The sequence below is a fragment of the Felis catus genome, chromosome D3 (assembly GCF_018350175.1).
Source record: "Felis catus isolate Fca126 chromosome D3, F.catus_Fca126_mat1.0, whole genome shotgun sequence".
Classification (NCBI taxonomy): domain Eukaryota; kingdom Metazoa; phylum Chordata; class Mammalia; order Carnivora; family Felidae; genus Felis; species Felis catus.
In genome coordinates, this window is record NC_058379.1 from 16,935,571 (window position 1) to 16,951,117 (window position 15,547).

Consider the following 15,547-nt stretch of genomic DNA (forward strand, 5'->3'; position numbering starts at 1 on the left):
GACAGCATGAATAAGGGAGGGGTACAGAGAGAGAGAGAGAGAGAGAGAGAGAGAGAGAGAGAGAGAGAGAATGCCAAGCAGGCTCCACACCATTAGTGCAGAGCCCAATGCGGGGCTTGAACTCATGAAACTGTGAGGTCATGACCTGAGCCAAAAACCAAGAGTTAGATGCTTAACCGACTGAGCCACTCAGGTGCCCCATAGCCTGGCTAGAGATTTACCAACTTCTATTGGTCTTTAAAAATTAGCTTTTGGTTTCACTGATTTTTCTCTACCCCTAGAGAAAATAATTCACTTATTTTGGCTTTGATCTTCATTCTTACCTTTTGTCCATTTACTAAATTGGTTTCAATTTGCACCCCCCCTCACCCCACCTAGTTTATTAAGTTTAAAGTTTAGATCATTGACACCTTTTTCTTCTATTCTAATCCAGGCATTTAGAACTGTAATCCCTCCTCTGAGTACTGCTTTTGCAAAATTCCATAAATTTAGTGTTTTTCACTTTTTCATGCACAATATTTTCCGTTTTTCTACATGACTTCTTTTTTGATGCATGGAAGTGTTATTTTTGTTTTAAAATATCTGGGAATTTTCTAGACATCTTTCTGCTATTGATTTCCAATCTGATTCAACTGTGATCTGTTAGGGACTGAATGTGTCATTCTCTAACCCCCAAAAGTTCATTTGTTGAAGCCCTAACACCTAGTATGATGGTATTTGGCGACCGGGTCTTTGGGATGTAATTCTGTTGAGGTCATGAGGGTGGGGCCCTCATGACGGAATTAGTATCCTTCTTAGAAGAAATACCAGAGAGCCTGCTGAGTGGGCACACACTGAGGAAAGACCATGTGACCACACAGCAAGAAGGGGTCTTTCTGCAAGCCAGGAAGAGTGCTCACCAAAACCCAATCCTGCTGGCACCCTGACCTTGGATTTCCAGCCTCCAGAACTGTAAAAAAAAAAATAAATAAATAATTTTCTGTTGTTTAAGCTACCCAGCCTGTAGTATTTTGTTATGGCAGCCCCCCGCTAATTAACAGAGATCAGAGATCATACTTTGTATGCTTAGTATCCACTTATGAGACTTATTTTATGTCCCCAGATATGTTCTAAACTGGTAAATGTTCCATGGGCACTTGAGAAGAATGCATATTTTCCGGTTGAAGGGAGTGTTCTATGAATGCCAATTAGGTGAAGTTGGTGGAGAATACTATTCAAGCCACTATATCCTTACTGATTTCCTGACAACTTGTTTTATCGAATACTGAGAGGTACTGAAATCTTCAGCTACACTTGTGGATTTCTTAACATTTATTTTGGGGACAGCACAAGTGGGGGAGGAGCAGACGATCCAAAGTGGGCTCTGCGCTGACAGGCTGACAAAAGGGCACCCAATGTGGGGGGCTGAATTCACAAACCACGAGATCACAACCTAAGCCAAAGTCGGACACTCAACCAAGTGAGCCACTCAGGCACCCGTTTTATTTCTCCTTGAAGTTCTATCAATTTTTGCTTCATGTATTTTGAGGATCTTTTATGAGATGCATAAACATTTAGGATTATTACGTCTTGTTGTTTAATTGACCCCTTTATCATTATGAAATAGCCTTGTCTATAAATATTCCTTGCTCTGAAAGCAGCTTTTGTCCGGTATTAATATAGTTATTCTAGCTTTCTTTTGATGATTATAAGGTATATCCTTCCCCAACCTTTTACTTTAAATCTTTTTCTGGCTTCATATCTGCTTCTTGTAAGCACCATGTAATTGGATCATGCATTTTAATTCAATCTGATAATTGTTGCCTTCTGATTGTAGTGTTTAGGCCAATTTCATTTTACGTGATTATTGTTATGATTAGATTTGAGACTATCATGTTGCTATTTGTATTTTTTTGCTGTTCTCCTTTATCTAACTTCTTTTGGATTAATACAGTATTTTTAATGATTCTGTTTTATCGCTTTTGTTGTCTTATTATCTGTACTCGTTCTTTTATTTTAGTGGTTACTATAACATTTATATTAAACATCTTTAACCAATACAGTGTACCTTCAAGTTATATTATGGTACTTCACCTAAGTATAAAAACCTGACAACAGTTCACATTTGTTACTCACTCAATCTTTGTACTATTACCACGCGTTTTACTTTTACATGTTATGCTACAAATTCCACAATATATTGTTAATTTTGTTTATATAGTCAATTATATTCTAAAAAGCTTTAAATAATAAGAAAAATTATTTTATACTTATCAACGTTGTTACCACTTCTGGTGATCTTTATTCCTTTTGTGTAAATCCGGACTTTCAGCTGGTACAATTTTTAATGTGTTTGAAGTACTTCCTTTCACACTTCTTATAATGGAAAGTGGTTGGTGATAAATGTTTCAGGTTTGGGGTATCCGAAAACAGCTTTATTTTGCCTTAATTTTTGAAAGATACTTTTGCCAACAGAATTTGTCAACAGAGAATTTTATGTTGATGGTTTTTCCTTTCTGTACTTTAAAGCTGTTGTTCCACTGTCTTCTCATTTATATTATTCTCAGTGAGAAATCCAGTGTTCACCCTTATTTTTGTTCCTCTCTGTGTAATGTGTTCTTCTGCCTACTCCCACCCCACTCCCCCATCCACCTCTGGCTCCTTTGGATTTTCTTTTATGACTGGTTTTGAGTGACTTGATTATGATGGGCCTTGGAGTAGTTTTCTTCATGTTTCCTGTACTATGGGTTTATTAAGCTCCTTAGAGCAGTGGGTTATAGTTTATTTCAAGTTTGGAAAAATTTTGGCCACTAATTCTTCAAGTATTTTTTTTTTAATGTTTGTTTGTTTATTTAACATTTGTTTATTTTTGAGACAGAGAGAGACAGAGCATGAATGGGGGAGGGACAGAGAGAGAGGGAGACACAGAATCGGAAGCAGGCTCCAGGCTCCGAGCCATCAGCCCAGAGCCGGACGCTGGGCTCGAACTCACGGACCGCGAGATCGTGACCTGAGCTGAGGTCGGACGCTCAACCGACTGAGCCACCCAGGCGCCCCAATGTTTATTTATTTTTGAGAGAGAGAGAGGTAGAGTGTGAGCGGGTGAGGGGGACAGAGGATCCGAAGCGGGCTGTGCTGATAGCAGAGAGCCCGATGCGGGGCTAGAACCCACCAACTGTGAGATCATGACCTGAGCCGAAGTCAGATGCTTAGCTGACTTAGTCACTCAGGTGCCCCTTCAAGTATTTTTCTTTCCTTCCCTTTCTTCTCTCTTGTAGAGACCCCAATTACCCATATATTAGCCCACTGGAGGTTCTTCTTTGATGTTCAATGATAGGTCAAAGACACTCTTTCCATTAAAAACAATTTCCCCCTCTTTTCTCTATTTCATTTTGGATATTTTCTGTCACTGTGACTTCAAGTTCATTAATCTTTTCTTCTGTAATGTCTAATTGCTGTTAATCTCATCCAGTGTATTTTTTTCAGGTTTTAAAACTTTTTATTTACACATTAAAAAAATTGTGCATTCTAGTAGTTAAAATAATTTGAACAAAAAAAATAATGCTCTGATGCAACTGCATTTTACAGCCTGCAGGACATCTTGGAAAGCTTGAATTTTACTCTAGATTTCACTGTTGTCCCAGCTAGCTTCTTCCTTCACCAACATGCAAGTTCTTTTCCTTTCCTGCCAGCCAGAGAGGCAGATGGGAGGTGTGGCCTTTGTCATCAGTAGTCCTAGATTCTTTTTTTTTTTTTTTTAACATTTATTTATTATTGAGAGACAGAGAGAGACAGAGCTTGAGCAGGGGAGGAGCAGAGAGAGAGGGAGACATAGAATCTGAAGCAGGTTCCAGGCTCTGAGCTGTCAGCACAGAGCCCGACGTGGGGCTCAAACTCACAAACCACAAGATTATGACCTGAGCCGAAGTTGGAGGCTTAACCGACTGAGCCACCCAGGCGCCCCCTTTTTTTTTTTTAATGTTTACTTATTTTTTGAGACAGAGTGCAAGCAGGGAAGGGGCAGAGAAAGAGGGAGACACAGAATCGGAAGCAGGCTCCAAGCTCTGTGCTTACAGCACAGACACGGGGTTCAAACCTACAGACTGCGAGATCATGACCCGAGCTGAAGTCAGACACTTAACTGACTGAGCTACCCAGGTGCCCCAGCCATCGATTCTTTGATGTGAAAAGGGGCAGCATTTAAACTTGATCCAAATTCTTTACAATTCACAAAGTTAAAGAGCTAGAAGCAGCAGAATAAGTAGGCAATGCTTGTGGAATGTACAGTGCATATTGTTAGTGCACACTTCACTACATTTTGCCTGCTTGCTTCTTCTGGTTAGCTGTTTCTTTTGAAGGAAGTAGATTTTGCGTTTCTATATTCTTCAGTTTGACTTCTTGAATTTCTCCCTATCAGCCACATTGGGTTTGTCAGACATGGTTGCAGAGGAAGCAGAGTGAAGTACATGAGCATGCAGAGTCTGGTCTGAGTGGTGGCTGCCACTGAGTGCCCATTCAGTGTATTTTTGGTCTCAGACATCGTTGTTTTCCTCTCCAGAGGCTTGATTTGGGTATTTTAAAACATCTTCCATCTGTATCTATCTAACTTTTTGTACAGATGGAATATAATTTATAGTAACAGGTTTGATGTATTTCTCTGCTAATTCCAACATACATGTGTCAGCTCTGGGTTGGTTTTGATTATTTCCATCATTGGTCATGTTCTCCTTTTTCTTTGTTGCCTGGTCATCTTTGTACTCCAGATATTGTGAGTTTTACCCTACTGAATGCCACGTGAGTCATACGGTTTCCCAATCTGGCTGACAGGAGCAGGTACTCTTTTAACCCCTTCACATTATTCCTTCCTTAGCCTTAGGTGATTTCCTCACATGCACGCACTGATTGATACTCTGATGAATGCTCAAGGAGCGCACCTGCAGATCTCTGGGACTTTCTCTGTTTGTTGCTCTTGTCTTTCATACTCTGTCCTATTAACTCTGGCTGCCTCAGGCTTTCCAGACTCCCAGCTCTGTCTCCACCAGGCAGGGAATGTTTCTCCTACAAATTGTCTTTAATGTTTTCCCTTTTTCTTAAATTTGTTTCTGATGAGTAAAAACTGTACTATTTACTGTACACAACATGATGTTTTCGTGTGTATATACACTATGAAACAATTACCACAATAAAACTCATTAATATACCCACTGCCTCCCATAATTACCTTTTTTCATGGTCAGAATACCTGAGATCTACTCTCTAAGCAAATTTTAAGTATATAAATACATTATTATTAACTATAGTCACCACAATGTACATTAGGTCTCTAGAACTTATTCATCCTAGATCTTTCATCAGTCTCTCCTCTTTCCCCCACCTTCCAGCCTCTGGTACTACCACTCAACTCTGTTACTATCAATTCAACTTTTCTGGAGGTGAAGAGGACAGAGAGGACTATCTTAATACAGCTAGAAAACTAGTTTATCATCTCTCAGGATTTGTCCTTTGTTGTCTGATGAACAGTATCTTAGAAATCATTATTTCAGGTGGGATAGTAAGTCCAGTTCCTGTTACTCCATCTTGGCTGGAAGCAGAAGTGCTTCTAGGTAGTTCTTTTAAACATTCAGGTTCCAAACTGAGCAGATTTTGAAGTGAAGGAGAGGTCCCCTTTTATTCTTATTCATGCTGTTTTTAAGTCCTTGAGGTACTAGAACATTGTTGAGGTACTGGAACCTTGTCTTTTTAGGAAGAATACAGGATGCTGTCTTGGAGAGGTCAGAATTCTTCCTGGAAGGGACTCTTAACCAAACCATGAGGCTCAGGTGGTACTCGAAATGTTCTTCACTTTATAGTTTCCTACACTTACAACTCAAAATCTGCTAGATACAGGAAATCTGCCTCCTACTGTAATAGTTTGACTTTGCCATTTGGCTTCCTGTTCTATCAACCACTGTCTAAAACTCCCTTATCTGTTACTGGTGCTGAAGAAGCCTCAATTGGTTATGACTTCAGTTAGAATTGGTGACCTGCCTAGAAAAGCCTGTGGAGTATTGACTAGTTAGGTACCTTTCACCCTGGTCCTCTGTAAACTTGGCTAATTAGTTGCTTAGCAAACTGTCCCACTGGAAGGGCAGCCCTAATGGGTGACAAATTCTCCAATAGGACCAAAGGAGACTATATACGTATGTATATAGATGTGATAGACTCCCTAAAATATGGCTACCTCTCCTCTTCTGAATACGGTCAGGACTCTGATGTGTTGGCCTTCCTGGGAGTTTTTAATTTAAAAAAAAAAAAAAAAAAGGCCCCGTATTTTGGAACATTCATCTTTTCCTATCTAATACTGGGGGCTTCTATTTCTCTGGCAATCAGAGGAAGACACTTTAACGGAGATTAGCAAGTATACGGGTTGTTCTCACCTCAGTCAGCCCTGGTCATTGCTATAGGACTAGCTCTGGGGACAAACTTTACCCTGTCAATTCTGGTTAGTTCCACAACAAACTGGACATAATGTTTTGCATATATTTCCCCTGCTAAGACACTTGCCCTAGTTTTCAGTATACGGTTTCATTTCTATGGTTTTTAAACTTTAATTCATGTTTCTCATGGAAGTGCTAACGATTTGTGGACAGTTAAACTCTAAGACTGGTGGTGCAAGTCATGAGGGCCTGTGTGGAGCCACGGGGACATGAAGACTGCTTCTTCCTTGTGGGCATGCTTTGGAAAAGACCTGTAATAATTTAAACTGCATTTTTCAGATTCACTTATGAATGGATTGACAACAACATTTACTATGCACAGTCTGGTTCTCAGAATCCTGGAGACAGCATAGTAAATTTACAGAAATTGTTAACCCCCATCTCTACCACTGGGACAGGCTAGCAGGCATAGTTAGCTTCTCCTATGCTTTCTGCTGGCATTATATATTGATGTCTGGACTGGAAAGTTGCCAGTCATCTCTGATTTGACCCTAGGCACAGCTGGTACAGAGCCTCTGTCTTAAGACTGGGTAAATGAAACAGGGTGCTGAGAGTACTGCCAGATAGGCTTAGGGGTAGTATCTAAGTCTAGTTCAATTTTTACTAACTGAGGACTATTTAAGACTCTATCCTGGCTTTTTTTTTTTTTTTAAGTGTTTATTTATTTATTTTTGAGAAAGACCGAGAGGGTAAGCACAAGTCGGGGAGAGGCAGAGAGAGGGAGACACAGAATCCGAAGCAGGCTCCAGGCTCCAGCTGTCAGCACAGAGTCAAGTGCAGGGCTCAAACCCACAAACTGCAAGAACATGACTTGAGCTGCAGTTGGATGCTTAACTGACTGAGCCATCTAGGTGCCCCTATCCTGGCTGTTTTAAGACAAGGATTCCTCTTCTTTTCAAACACTGGTAGGCTGTGGTTACCTTAAAACCAGTTTTAACTGTTCCATTTTCGTAGAACCTAATTTAAGAACTGTTGCAAAGGACGTGAAAGCTTTAGACAGACTAATGAGGTACTGGGGTGGTGGTGTGGTGGGGTGCAGAGTCAGCAAGCATGTCATATAATCTGAAGCTTACTCTGAATTTCTTATTGCCTCAAATAAACTTAGCTAAAATCAAGCACTGCCTGATCCTTAGAGGCAGACCGTGGGTGACTACTACACAAAACAGAATGAAGTTGGTTAGATGAAGTTGTGGGGCCCCACACATTTGCTCAAACAGGAGGTTCATGTATTGTAGCTTGACAAAACAAGATCAATGAACCTGGGTTTAACAGATTCCAAGTCACTGTGACTGAAGTCCAATAAGAGTTACCCATACCGCATAGCTAACAACCAACTTAAGCAGTTTAAGTAAAGTCTTTGCTGAAGACTCTGCCTCCTGAGCTATCCAGGGACCATTCTGAATTATGGGCCTTTATCCTGCCTTACTTGGTAATCTCTATTAACTCTACAGACATGAAACTGCTTGGCTGGATCTAGAACAGTTTATTCCATCTTCATAAAAGACTACCCTTCACTCTTCTCCCCTCTCTCCCTGCCATCCCAATTTTACTGTTATTACTACACAATAACATACATTAATTCATCATGATGTTATTACTAGACATTCCAGCCAAACTGTATGTGGGCTATTCACTTAACCTAAGTCTGGGTTACTGAAACCAATGTTTAAATACTCACTGAAAGACTTGAGCTATTGCTATTTCATCACAGACAGCTATCTACCATCACAGAAAAAGCCATCTAAATTATAGCATATTATTTGCTATTGTTAGTTGCCTTGTCATCAACTATGACTGAACAGGAAATAGTTATGGGTCAAGCTTTAGGAGGCAGACAAATTTCCAGTTATTGATACTTGCAAAGAAGCTACACCAAGAATCTACTACTAAGAATCCAGGTAGAAGAGATGGTCTTTTGTCTAGGAAACTGAAAACTTCCTAAAGGTTAAAATAACGATAATAGTTCACCTTTACTGAGCTTATACTGTCAGGCTAATTATGTAACTGCTTTATAGGCAAGATTTCTTTTGTTTCACAGAATAACTATAATTAGTAATGTTGACTGTATTTGGAGACAGAGCATTTAAAGAGGTAATTAAATTAAAATGGGGGTAGATAGGGTGGGCGCTAATCCAATATAATTGGTGTCTTTATAAGAGGAGGACATTAGGTGAGAGAGACCGACCAGACACATGCACACACAGAAGGCCAGGGGAAGAGCACCATCTACATATGAAGACAGTAATCTACAAGCTGTTTCAGAATGAAACCAACCCTGCCGACACCTTGATCTTGGACTTTTGGCCTCCAGGAATACATTTCTGTTTTTTAAGTCACCCAGTCCGTGTTACTTTGTTATGGCAGTTGTAGCAAACTAATACAAAGATGCTCTATTACTATCCCTACATGGTTAAGGAAACCAAGGTTCTCACTGTACACCTTGCCTTGGCTATATATTATCTTCCCTTCTAAAACAAATGAACATCTATTTTTTTGGGGGGGGAGGGGGGAGAATATATATGATTACCAAAAAGCCTCAAATGATAGAAAAAGGTACAAAATAATGGATTCCCATAATCTCTAGAAATAATCTCTAGAAATAAATGCACTTGGCATAAAGTTGCCTTTTTTAAAAATGAGGATTAATATTATTTCACAAATTAAGCTTTCATTCAATAGTACGTCAAGGGCATCCTTTTACATCAATACATACTGCTTTTTCTCATTAAAAAAAAATACACAGTATTTCTCCTTGAGTTAATGTGATCCAATATCATTTTTGGATGAACTGCATATATCCTGCCTTGTTACAGAGAAATATTAAGACAAGCAACGTTTTATAAGCAGATGATATGGTTTTATCTTGAATTGGGTGGGGTTCAACTGACAACTGAGCCTGCCAGTTAATTAGTGTCAGAAGAACAACAGGGGCGCCTGGGTGGCTCAGCCAGTTGAGCATCCGACTTCGGCTCAGGTCATGATCTCATGGTTTGTGAGTTCGAGCCCCACGTCAGGCTCTGTGTTGACAGCTCAGAGCCTGGAGCCTGCTTCAGATTCTGTGTCTCCCTGTCTCTCTGTTCCTCCCCTGCTCACACTCTGTCTCTCTCTCTCAAAGATAAAGATGAAAGAAAGAAAGAAAGGAAGAAAGAAAGAAAGAAAGAAAGAACAAACGAACAACCACCGATCAAGGTTCTTCCAATTTAAATTAGCGTATAAGTATAAATCCTAAGTGTGCCTTTTTGGGGTCACTTTGATGTACAACACAATATATCACAGACACTACATCAGGAAGTGGTTTAATATTCCCTGAGAGCTTTAAAAGATTTTATTTTGGCTAAGGTGGAGATCTGGTCATCGTATTTGCTCTAAATTTTTTGGACTAAAGCTAACTCAGCTATAAGGAACAGAACTTTAGGAAATCAACTACTCATGTCTTTATGTACTGGACTGGATCATACAGGATTTTCTGAGCAAAGTCCTAGGCCTGTGGGAACTTCCCACTGCTTGCCCAGCATAAGGGGAAAGATGGGCTTGTCGTTAGGCCTTTTTAGGTTCCTTGGTTCTGATGAAGATACAAATGTGCTGTGAGCACTGTTAAGACAAAGAGGTCTATATTCAGCTGGCAACAGACTACATGTCTAGACTGCTGCCAACATTTATCAAGAGATCAATACTCAGGAGTAATCAGTTGATGAACTAACAACCCATTCATTTCTCTAGATATTCTAAAACATAATATTAGACGAGCGTAAGCTAGCAATCTGGACCACCACTTTCTGCTGCTGGCTGTGTGCCTTTTTTTTTTTTTAATGTTTATTCATTTCTGAGACAGAGACAGAGCACGAGTGGGGGAGGGGCAGAGAGAGAGGGAGACACAGAATCAGAAGCAGGCTCCAGGTTCTGAGCTGTCAGCACAGAGCCCGATGTGGGGCTTGAACTCACAAACCAGGAGATCATGACCTGAGCTGGTCAGTCGCTCAACTGACTGAGCCACTCAGGCGCCCCTGTGTGCTCTAATTTTGGCAAAATTACTGTTGCTGAAATGTATTTTCATGAAATGCCACTAGCTTATATCGAAGGGCACTATAATTCATTCAACAAACATTTGAGTGCTTACTGTGAAATGCTACAAAACTCAAAGCTGCATCCTCTTTTTGAGGACCTTCGGGATAAAGGTCTGTCTGATCTTAAGACCAAGAACAGATGCAACTCACCTGAACTGGGTTCTTTTTATCCAAAGGCACTGTGAAGTTTTTTTTTTCTTCTGAAAGTTGGCTGCTGGAAAGCTTACTGTGGTATTTGTGGACAACCAGTAGTAAAGGTGTTGGCCAATATGGTTTGCATTTTTAGAATTATTTCTGGCTCTCTGTTTCCACCCATACTTTTTCTTTTCTTTGGCCCCATTTTAATTTACCTTATCTCATCACAACTTGGAAAACAGCGAATGGTCTGAAATCCTTTTGAACAGGGCAGAGCAAAAACAGACAATCGCAGGAAGCAAAACGGAGCCGAGAATGTATTTACTGAGTTACATTTGTTCATTCATTTGAATTCTGATAACAGAGTACACTGAATACTGGAGAAGAAAATTGGAACTTTTTATCTTAATATTTTACTTTAAGAATACCACGTTTTTTGATCATCCTAAGAGCAGAAGCAGGTGCAATGAAGGAGAGATGCACTTGGTCAGGGTAAACACTATATGGTTGAACTGGATTTAAGCTAAGTGTGTGTTCCTAAAAAACTCAGTGGTTTTTATAGATGGAAAAATATACCGCATCCTACCCTATATTTTATGGTATTTTTAAAAGAGTTGATGAAATTGTTAAATATATCAAGGAACTTGTCCATATACATTACAAGGTACACATAACCGTTTCCTACATTACCTGGTAAGTCAGATTTCTGTATATGACGTTTTCTTAAAGTAGGACAGGCTCTGAGAAGGCAACGAGCAGCTCAGAAGGTAAAACATCACACACCGTTGTGTGATAGACACACATTCTGACACTGTCAAGCATGGTGGGACTTGTTTTTGTTAACCTGGTCTGATTTTACAATTATACAAGTTTAGTTTGAAGGGCAACACAATCATAGAAAGTACATTTCTTATTATCTCTGTAGTCTCATTAACCTGATGACATTGTCTTCCTAGACCAGGTTAGGGTATAAGCAAATAAACTGCTTTGTCATTAAAGAGAGCACAGGTATGGGGCGCCTGGGTGGTTTAGTTAGTTAAGCATCTGACTTCGGCTCAGGTCATGATCTCACAGTCTGTGAGTTCGAGCCCCTGTGCTGACAGCTCAGAGCCTGGAGTCTGCTTCAAGTTCTATTTCTCCCTCGCTCATGTTCTGTCTCTCTCTCTCTCAAAAATAAACATTAAAAAAAAATTTTTTTTAAAGAAAGCACAGGTACTTTTTTTTTTTTTTTTTTAACATTTATTTGTTTTTGAGAGACAGAGACAGGCAGAGCATGAGCAGGGGAGGGGAAGAGAGAGTGAGACACAGAATCTGAAGCAGGCTCCAGGCTTTGAGCTGTCTATTAGCACAGAGCCTGACGCGGGGCTCAAACTCACGAACTACAAGACCATGCCTTGAGCTGAAGTCGGACGCTCAACTGACTGAGCCACCCGGGCGCCCCAAGGTCTTTAAAAGGTAGTAGTTACCCTGCAGTTATAGAAGTTTCATTATTCCTTCATATAGCCAACTTTAGAGATTATAGATAAATATATAATTATTTAGGGAGAGAGGAAATAAAGTATATCTCCCTTTTGATTTTTTAAGGTCTATCTCAAACCTGTTATTTTTCTATGATTCCTGACGGGACAGAAGTCAAGTGTCTTACCAGTAATGAGCTGCAGTTAGAAGTTCGTATTCTCTCTCTGTCTCTCTCCTTCTGTTAATGCTCTTCTATAGTTTGTCAAACTCTTCGGGGACATACTGATTAGATGAGTAATTATGCTATGTTTTTTCTGAGTAGCTGGAAAGACTAAGGAGAGACAGGTGTCAGTTGAAGTAATTTAGGAAATCCAGCAGAGCTCAGCCACGGGATGGCAAACATAAGGATTCCTAAACTGAGGATTTATTTTGGCTTTTAGAATCTGGTGTTCTGCGGTATAGTTTTCCCCTCTGTACTTAAAAACGTGAAAGCCTGATGGGAAATAACCAGTACAACTGACAAATCTTTTATCCTAAATTTTATGATATTCACCATGTCTTCACAGCTTTTAATAAATAAAATGTGGGGACACCTGGGTGGCTCACTTGGTTGAGCACCCAACTCTTGATTTTGGCTCAGGTCATGATCCCGGGGTTGTGGGATTGAGCCCTGTGTCCATCTCTGCTTAAGATTCTCTCCCTCTCTCCCTCTGCCCTTCTCCTCTGCTCACACACATTCTCTAAAATACAATTTAAAAAATAATAAAATGTGGTAATTTAACTGAGCAAATAACATATTGTTATGGTCTCAGGGGAGATATGAAAATATTTGGTTGAGTAGCTGGGGGCAATACAGACACAGTTCTATTCAAATTCAAGGAACATTTTTTTGTGCTTGTCTATGGAGGGTAGCATAAAAGTGAATCACGGAAGCTAAGAGAGGAGAAAATTTCAAGAGTAGGTGGTGGCATACCATCAAGGACAGCTCAAAAATGAAGCCTGGAGGGGAATTTTTTTTTTTTTTTTTTTTAGCAAAAGGGAAAAACTCTGAGACATCTGGAGAGTTTCAAATAGACCTGTAAAGGGTAAATAACATATTAATGAATGGGCCCTGAAAATGCTATCAGCAATTAAGAACTAATGACTTAGAAAGTCAAGAAAGGTTCCAGAAAGTGTGTTGTGCAGGCCACTTGAATAGGCTTGGGTCCTGGGCCCCCAGGTGAAGCCCAGTGAAGCAATCTTCTCCAGGTGATTTTGATGCACAATAAAGCCTGAAGACCACTGTTAAAGAAGAAAAAAAAATTCACCAAAAAGGGATTTATAAGAAAGCTTCTCATTCCTTCGGGCTTTACTATGAGATCAATGTATTTGGTTCAGAAATGAAATTTTGTTATTGTTCTCAATGGCCAAAAGCAGTAAAGTACTTAAATCCCAGCTCCATCACTTACTACATTACTACTTAACATTTTTGGGACCAGTTTCCTCATTTGTAAAATGGGAATATCAATATCTATCTTGCGGCACCTGGGTGGCTCAGTCGGTTAAGATCCAACTCTTGATTTCAGCTCAGGGCATGATCTCAGGGTTTGTGAGTTCGAGCCCTATGTAGGGCTCTGTGCTGATGCCATGGAGCCTGTTTGGGGTTCTTTCTCTTTCTGCCTCTCTCCCTCTCAGGTGTCTGCTCTCTCTCAAAAATAAATAAACATTAAAAAGAAAAAACCAATATCTACCTCGTTGAATTAATATGAGAATTAAACAAGACTTTATGTAACACATTTGGCACTGTACCTGTCACATAAATGCTTAGTAAAATGTTAGCTATTTTCTTCATCTTCATCAGATTTCTTTAATATAGTCAATGTCAAAGTAAAAATTTATTAACAGCCAACAGAAACCACACATCTCTACCCAACCTGCTCACGCAAGCCAAGAGACATCAACTCGCAATAATTAAAAAGCATCTAAGCTGTAGAAAACCCAAATGGTGGAAGTCAGACAGCAAGTGGGCTATGAAGCATCATGCAGAACCCACAGGGTACCCAACTGGCTACGCCTCAATGGAGAAGTCTCTGTAAATATTTTCATCAAGGAATCTATGTTGAAATAAGTCACAGGCCAGTTCTTCAACCAGCTATCCTGCGTTTATGTGAAAGCAAAAATCAAGGAAATTACTTTGCTACTGATTTTACCTCATATTTCAATTCTCACTTCTATTATCACAAAGAGATGTGTTTGAGAAGAGGCATAAACACCCTTACGTGACCCTAGGTCAATGAGTAAAAAGAATCTATCAGGTTGAACTACATGAAACTGCTAACATTTGACAAGTTTTGATCTACCAGAGCAATAATTACAGTATTGCTTGTTTATTAAATACTTAGAAACAAAGAGATGTGAAATTTTATTGTAAAAATACGTTTGGTTAAGCACTACTAAAATATACTTACAACTCCCTCTGGAAGCTTAAAGAGAGATAGCATTACAGTCAGAGTATAGTTAATATGACACTATTATTGTTATAAATTATAGTAATACTTATAATTAATCAAGTAACAATCTTCCAGATGGGGTCTGCAGAGGTTAAGTTTAACTTACCCCAAATTAAACAGTTTGGGAAGAGCCAAACTAGAACGAACATCAGTCTCTTGACAAATTGTATCTGTTTTGTAGATCAAGTTTCCATGAAAAATCAGCTTCTTTTACAGAGCTTTCTATCTCAGAAACTGCATCATCGTTGGATCCAGGTGTTTAGGCCATACACCTTGGAGGCTTCCTTGCCTCCTCTCACACACACACTATCCATTCTATCAGCAATCATGTCCTAAACCCACTGACATTTCACTCCACCACTATTAACCTAGTTAAAGCCACCATCATTTCTTGGGGCTCGTGGGTGGCTCAGTCAGTTAAGCAAGCATCTGACTTCAGCTCAGTTCATGATCTCACGGTTTGTGAGTTTGAGCCCTGCATCGGGCTCTGTGCTGACCGCTCAGAGCTTAGAGCCTGCTTCAGATTCTGTGTCTCTCTTTCTCTCTGTCCCTCCCCCACTTGTTCTCCCTCTCTCTCTCTCAAAAACATTAAAAAACCCAAGCAAACAAAACATTAAAGCCATCATCATTTCTTGTCTGTACTAGGGCACTGCTTCCTTTATGTCACTTTCTCCCCTTACCCAACAAGCTATTTCTCATAGAGAATCCAGAACAATCTTTCTAAAACACAAACCAGATTATGGCACTTCCTGCTCTCAACCCTCTGTTGAAGGCTGATTTTTAATTGCACATGGAATATTCTTCAGGACCGATCATATGCTAGGCCATAAAACAAGTCTCAATAAATTTAAACGGACTGAAATCATAAAAAGTATCTCTCTGACCACAATGGAATTGAATTAGGCTCTTAAAATTCCTTTCAAAGAGAGAATTTTGAGATATCCCC

The 15,547-nt window shown here is 39.7% G+C and overlaps 1 protein-coding gene and 1 pseudogene across 2 annotated transcripts in view; both read right to left on the reverse strand.

Moving 5' to 3' along the window:
• Positions 1–15,547, reverse strand: part of SPPL3 (signal peptide peptidase like 3) — a 138,399-nt gene that overhangs the window by 26,530 nt on the left and 96,322 nt on the right. The window contains exon 2 of one of the 2 annotated variants that reach the window (XM_019814624.3): positions 12,300–12,443. The exons of the other annotated variant lie outside the window; for it this stretch is intronic. The gene's annotated coding sequence lies outside the window, so the exon portion shown is untranslated. The remainder of the gene's footprint in view (positions 1–12,299; positions 12,444–15,547) is intronic. 2 annotated transcript variants of the gene reach the window in all.
• On the reverse strand, positions 4,027–9,498 carry LOC109493242 (annotated as a pseudogene).